Source organism: Lissotriton helveticus, chromosome 1_1 (assembly GCF_964261635.1).
Source record: "Lissotriton helveticus chromosome 1_1, aLisHel1.1, whole genome shotgun sequence".
Lineage (NCBI taxonomy): Eukaryota > Metazoa > Chordata > Amphibia > Caudata > Salamandridae > Lissotriton > Lissotriton helveticus.
In genome coordinates this window covers 1443451550-1443459519 of record NC_136057.1, presented here as the reverse complement: position 1 = coordinate 1443459519, position 7970 = coordinate 1443451550, and positions in this window count along the sequence as shown.

The window sequence follows — 7970 nt, the reverse complement described above, 5'->3', positions numbered from 1 at the left end:
CAATCATTAATGACTTCATTTTCTACTCCAGAAAAACATCCTGATGGCACGCAACCATTTCGAACCTCCTTAACGTACCGTATCCAGGAACATTCCATATGGCACCAAGCTCACTTTCACGCCTTCCTTACATTTGCAAGCTGACCTTACCATCACCTTATACAAAAACAGCATCATCCTGATTCAAGCACCAAACAAAGACCTGAACAAATTCGCAGACCTTTTCACCACCCTCAAAAAACACGGGCACGACCCTTATCCCTCCATGCTCCCCCCAGCACCAGCTTTCGTCACCTGACCCTCTCCTTCGCTCAGATCACTGCAGCCCATAGGGCATGGGTAAAATCCCCCCGTTAAGCCCCACCAAAGATCCAATCACTCCCCTCGCCCCACCCCTTCCTATGGTGCAGCCTAGGCCAACTCAACCCTTGCCATTCTCCACTCTAAACGGCTCTCTTGGCAGTATCACCCATATATTTGCTAGGGAATTTCCATCCACTCCCACACAACCTCCGCCACCTCTCAAGGAGACCATGCCCCCGCCCTGCCTCCAACCCGCGCTCCTTCCCCACAACCATAGTGACTCATTCGCTAGACACCTGCTGGGCAGCGAACAGCGGCCCCAATGATCCCTCGACCAGTCTGCCAAGTGCGCCTAACCACTCACAAACCCCTCCTCTCAGGATCTATGACACAGGATGATCTAACCCCACTACCATGCTACCTGATCATGCCAGCAGAACCGTTCCCAAACCATTGACCTCTTACCCGCAAGCACTTCCCTCACTTATGGATCTTGAACCTCAGCGCAGCCAACATAGCATCCATAACTCCATTCTTGAACTGAAAAACATCCTTCACCTCACCGAACTCTCTTTCTCGAACTTCAAGCTCCCACAGAACTCAACTCCCCCCCTTTCACCAAGCCCCTCCTTCACCCCTTACCGTTATCCCTGAGACACCTTCGCCCTCACAAGCAGTCCAGCTACCTCTTGGAGGAGGAAATTCTAGTCCTCCTCCTAACTTATAAGTCTGCTCCTGAAACCCCAAGTCCACTGGACATGATTGACAAACATGTTATCCATACGGTTGCCATCAACTCCAATAGATTAACAACTCTCTGCGACAGAGAAATTATTAGCAACAACCTAGCACACGTATCCATTTCCGCCCTAACTCACGACACACACCCCTACACCCCTCTCTGCGGCCTCTTCATTAACTGCCGCTCAGCAGTAAAACATGCCTCTGATGTCGCCAATCTCATCCTGAGCCAAAAATCTGACTTAGAAATCCTGACCGAATCTTGGCTCAACAAATCTTGATCTCCTTGTCTAGACCTATTAATCCCTCCTAATTATAATATCTTAAGACTGGACAGACAATCAAAAGAAGAGGGAGACATTGTTTGTATCTACCGCTCTAACCTCCTCATAACTGAACTTCATGTAGATCCGATAGACTCCTGCGAATGAATACCTTGCACTCTCCATATACAACAACGCCACTCAATTGTTCAGACTGCACATCTTCTACCACCCCCCAGGTATGAGTGACACCTTCACTGACCACCTCATGGAAATCATTACAGCCAAGGTTTCCCCCAATTCTAATGAAATTTTTCTCGATTACTTCAATCTGCACTGGAACAACCTCAAGGACCCTCAGGTCAACGCCATCAAAGACTTCCTGGCAAACCAAGCCCTTACCCAAGCCTGCACACTCCCAACACACACGGAAGGCACCACTCTAGATTGGATCCTTGCTAAGGAATCAGCGGTCAAGCTTATCTCAATAGACCCATGGAACTGGTCAGATCACCACACTATTACCTTCCTACTACCTGGCACTCACAAGACAAGGCCACCACAATCTGTGAATCCAAAACATTGGGTTAGAGACACTAAGAGCCTAGATCTTGTGAAATTGGCTGCACCCTGCGAGATTGACCCCCTCCAAATATCTTAATGGTCAACAACCTCACAAAACACTATACCTCGACTATGCCTAACATACTTGATGTGGTACAAAAGGGGGTGGTGATGGACAGAGCAGCCAAACCAATCAAACAATCACACCCAGTCAAAAGATCTGGGTTGAATCCATCACCGTTCTTTAACCCACTCTGCCACCCCAGTTCAGACATGGGTATATGCAAATCAGTCTGACCCTGTGCCTCATGGGAACAGTCCAGCCCGAACTGCCAAGCCATGCCTTACCTGGACCGGAAACAAGCTTCCGAGGACCGGTTTCTGGCATTCCAGCCGTCTTCAGCCCGGCTTGCTTGAATCCAGTGGCAAAGTGAGCAAGGGACTCACGTCTGAGCATACCCTGCCACACTTATGGCGGCCAAAAGCGGTACAAAAGGGGGTGGTGATGGACGGAGCATCCGAACCAATCAAACACTCACACCCAGTCAAAAGATCTGGGTTGAATCCATCACCGTTCTTTAGACCACTCTGCCACCCCGAGCGGTACAAAAGGGGGTGGTGATGGACGGAGCATCCGAACCAATCAGACACTCACACCCAGTCAAAAGATCTGGATTTAATCCATCAGATGGATTAAACCCAGATCTTTTGACTGGGTGTGAGTGTCTGATTGGTTCGGATGCTCCGTCCATCACCATCCCCTTTTGTAACATACTTGATGATCTTGCTCAGCTAAAGCTAAAAAGAACCCAAATCAAAGACAGAAACCCCTGGTACAACGGATCCCTCAACAATGAAAGGAGAACCCTTTGGCGGCCAGAAAGAAACCAGAGACAGCACCCCTCAGCATCCCACTTAAAACTTCTCTGTCAGACCAGAAATGCCTATAATAGGAACATCCTCAATTAAAAAAAAGAATTCTTCAGATCAGAACTGGAGAACGCCAAGAACAGACCCCGCAAGCTCTTTGAAATGGTCAAACACCAATCTAATAAACTGGCTAAAACTTCCAAAGAAACCCCTACATCTCTAATATCATGCAAGGAATTATCTTCCTTCTTCTCTGAAAAATGTCCTAGGAAATAAACTTATTTCCGCTACCTACTCCCAACCCCCTCCGGACCTGCCTCATCTCTCTGCGCAGCCCCCCAGACATCCCCCAAAAACCAAGCACACTGGTCCAACTTCAAAGTATATGATGACCATTCCGTCTCGGAAATTCTATCCTCCTTAATCCCAAACAACCACTTTAATGACCCACTCCCCTCCACTGTTTGGCCGCTGCCTCCCAATCTATCATTCCTATTTGGACTGCAATAAGCAATGCCTCCCTTCCTCAGGGGTCGATATCTGACTCTCTAAAAGCCGGTCAAGTCATCCCCATCTTAAAAAAATCTACGCTGAATTGTGCCTCCTCAGACAACTTTAGACCTATATCCAATATCCCACTCCTAGTGAATGTTCTGGAGAAATGTGTACAACTTCAATTGAGCCAACACATCACCAACTTTAACCTACTAGACGATTTCCAATCCGGGTTCTGGCCTGGGCACAGCACTGAAACCACCATTCTCCATATCGTGGATGATGCTCTCCAAGCCCTTGACCAAGGCAAAACCTGTCTCCTAATCCTTTTAGATCTATCCTCGGCTTTCGATACGGTCAACCACAAGAAATTTCTCAAATGCCTCAAACTGAGGATGGGACTGGATGGCTCATTGCTTGAATGGTTTAGATCCTTCCTCCAGAACCGCTCCCAGAGATTCTTAATCAACAATAACCTATCAGCTTCCTCACCGATTACGGTCGGAGTCCCCCTACCCTCTTCAATCTTTACCTCGAACTGCTAGCAGAAGCACTGCTATTATCTCCTACCACATGTATGCCGGTGACACCCAGATCTACATCAGAATCTCTTCTCCGGACGAGATTTTTTCCCCTGAATGAGGCCCTGAAGTTGACTGTCCAATGGCTCACCTCCAACCAGCTCAAACTAAATGCACAAAAAACAGAATTCCTTCTAATCTCCCCATCCAAAACCAACCCTGACATTCAGGAATAGACTAAGTCCATCACAGCCCTAAACTGCCCACCAACCATAGTGGACTCTGCCAAATCCCTTGGAATAACCCAGGACAGCAGCTGGAATATGCGTGACCACATCAACTCGAAGGCCAAAACCGCCAGGTTTCACCTGAGCTATCTAAGAAAACTAAAACCTTTCCTTGACACTCCCGACCTAAAAATGGCAGTCCAGGCACTAGTTATCTCCAGACTCGAATATGGATGCTCTACCCTTTCTGGCAACTCAAGATCTCCCTGGCCCCCCTAAAAGCCTGCCTCGATGCCGCCGCCAGACTCCTAACAGGTTCTAAAAAATTCAACCACATCTCACCACATCTGAAAGCTCTGAACTGGCTTCCTCTTGAAGCTAGAATCCAACTTAAACTGGCATGCATCACTAACAAGGCTCTATACACTAAATCCCCTGTATTTCTCGCCCAGAAGCTTGTGGTGTCCGGAGGAGCCAGAAACTCCCGATCCCCCAGAGACCTTTTGCTCCAGCCTCCGCGCTTCCGAAAGGAAAAAACCAATAATGGTGCATTTTCTGGGGCAGCACCAAGAATATGGAACTCAATCCTGCCCGCCATTAGAAGAATTCCGTCTCCGGCATGTTTTAAAAAGGAAGCCAACATTTTCCTAATGGGCAAATTCCTCTCCTAATTCTTGCATTGCACTCACCTTCAGCGACCTTGTTTTATTCTATTACTACTACATCTTGGACCGACCAGATGCTATCCACTGGGCACCTCCTGGCACTCCACCCTTATATTCTTGGACCTCTTTTCTTGTAAAATGTGTGTACTTGTTTTTATTCCAAATGTTCCACCCCCTACCTAAGTCTTATTTGTATATAATCTGTTAACCCTGTAAAGCGCTCTGATACCCTAACGGGTCAAGTCTGCGCTCTATAAAACACAAAATAAAATAAATAATGCCAACTCTCTCATTCTCATGACTGAGGCCACATGTAGAGTTTGGTGAATGGGTTGTTACTGCATCAAACAACTGACGGACATCTCATTTGCCAAGATGGCAGTCCCTACAATTTATTTAGAGCTGGCAGAACTGCCATTTGTCCTGTGGTGGAGCCTATGTTAGGTCCGGTGGAGGAAACCTTTGACTGATGGTCCATTGGATAATGGGGTGTGGGTCAAAGTACCTCAGACCATGCATGTGCTTTTCTTTTTCCTGTTTCGGACCACTGGAGAAAGCCTGGCAGTTATGACAGTAGTGCAAGGAAATATACACTGGATATTTATTCTTTTTTAATAACTAACTCCCACTTTGGGAATGATTTTGGAGAACAGAAAATTTAGCCGAATGGCCATGTTAATCCACAAAGTAATGTTTCAGTTCCTTCAACAGAGCCACTCTGCCAGTGATCTCTAAATATGGCGAGCTGCACTCCTCCAGGACAGTTGAGTACGTCCGTATGCGGACCTAGTGAAACATAGTGTAGCCGGCCATACTCTAGATAAGGCCATGGGTGTTATTGGAGCTGGTGCAAATCACATCTGAATATGGCTTTTCTTTTAGAGGACAGAGCAGTGAAAATTTGCAGCTTCATATCAGCTCTTCTGCAACTTTCGCAGATGCAAGCACGAGAATGGTAGGGGATTCAGGGTCACATTGGATCATGTGTTCACAGTGCTATGGGCTCGTCTACATGTTCGGCCACACCTCTTCCACCTTTACGCTCACTGGATTCAGGTCTCTCAGAATTTCACTGCTCTGATTCCAGTGCCCTTCTATATAAAACAGCCTCTTCAGTGGTGGCTAATTCCAGATTACCTTTCCACAAGCCTTCCTCTTCAGCCTGAGGAACTAGTAAAAGTAATATAGGATGCAAGTTACTTGATATGAGGAGTGGCACTGTGGCAATGCCAGGACTGCTGACTCAGAGTAGCTAGTTTTTGGGGAGCCTGAGGTCGTTCAAATTGAGAGAACTATCTGGGGTTTTCAGAGCACTGAGACCTTTGCAGGATCAGAGTCTATACTTCTATGCATTGATCAGGACAAACAATATAATGGCAGCAGCATACATCAATAGTAAGGGAGGAACTTGAAAACAATCTCTGGGATTGATAACAGTCCAATTGATGTCTTAGACGGATGTATGTCGTTACTACGCATGCTTTTACAACGGATGCCTTTACCACGCAAGTTTTACAACGCAAGTCGTTACAACGACTTGCGTTGGGGAGTGCTGGATAGTGAATAGTTTAATTTACTATTCCAACTCCAGTCCCCATGGATAGTAGGGAAGGAGTTGGATAGTAAATTAAACTATTCCCTATCCTACAGCGCCCCCCAGCGCAAGTCGTTGTAACGCTTGCGTTGTAAAAGTTGCGTGGTAAAGGTACTGCGTGGTAAAAGTTGCGTTGTAAACGCTGTTCCGCGTCTTGGACACAATGCCCTCTTTTGTCATTGAGAGTCCTTCATATCAGAGTAGTGGACAATATCATAGTGGACAATTTCAGAAAGTTTCCATCTTCTCAGTCTCTCCCTGTAACCTCTGAATTTCCTGTCCGTTTGCAGGGTTTCGAGACTAGGGGGCATATTACCAAGGGCAAGTATCGCCGCTTTCTCGGCGAATTGTGCCGAGAAAGCGGCGATACTGCCAGAGCCCTATTAACAAGGGCATTTTAAAGCCTGCCCCAAGCCCACTTTGCATGTCGGCGATAAACATCGCTAATGACATGCAAAGTGGGCGTTCCCACGTCCAACCACATGAAAAATGTGGTTGGAGGTGGGAACACCCTATTACCCAGGAAGGCGATGGGAGGAAAAGACCTGCGATAAACTCATGTATCGCAGGTCTCCCAACGCCTGCTCTGACCAGGCGTTAGGCATTGATAACATGGGGGTGTGGATCATAAAGCTGAATCCACCCCCCCATATTATCAAGGCCCACATTAGCACGTGAAAACAACGTTTGTTTTCATGCGCTAATGTGCCATATCGCCGGATTTCTATTCGCCTGCCTGATGCGCATTGATAATTGCGCGCTAAAAAGGCGATGAAATCCGTCGATAGCTGGCGATACGGGAATGTGCGTTGTGCGTTCTCCAACGCACTCCTCGGTAATATGCCCCTCTGTTTCTGGATTTTTTCGTATCCTATCTCAGCACCCAGCTTCCTCTTGTTGTGCACTGATGAAAGAGCATTATGGGTTAATGCTCTTACGCTCAGGTGGACACAGGGACTCATACATACATTTCCTCAGCTGCCACTAATTCAAAGGGTTCTAACACAAATCACTGAGGAGAAAAGAGAGGTGGTTTTGGCTGCCAATGTCTTGATTACCACTGCAGAGATAACTGCCAATTCTTCCTCACTTGCGTCTTCCCTTGCAACCATCTCCACTCGAAAGTCGGGCCTCTTATAGCAAGGCTGTCACTGTCGGTCTGGAAACTGAGAGGAGGGGGTTGCAAAATAAAGGCCTCTAGCTGATGTGGTTCAGAGGTCTCTAAAACCTTCAAGTTTAAAAGTCTATGCTAGACGTTGGGCTACCAAGAGGGCTTCTGTCTCTAGTCCCTTTGTTCACCTTCCACTTAGGCCTCTTTGAATACATTTAATAAATTGCAGATTTCAAGACATTGAGGCTACTGGAAGAAACTTTGTTATTGAGATAATACATTTCATTCCATGATAAGTTTCTTCTGTGCTATCCTCTAATTATATTAAATCACTTAGTGTTGAATAATGTAATCATTTAAGGTCTATTGCTCATTTAATATTCCTTATTTGCCAAAGACCGGTCTTGCTTGGGTATGCCTCAAAAGTAAAGACGGAATAAGGAAAAATTACTTACAGGTAAATTCTTCATTGGTATTAGCTCTGATGTCATCACCCAGTCATTATGCCTCGCTCAGCCAACTCACCGCTCCTCCAATTATCTGGTGTCTGTCAAAGCTCAGGTATGGCCAGGCAAGGCTCGGAACCTCAAGCCTATTATAGCCCCCAGCTGGCATG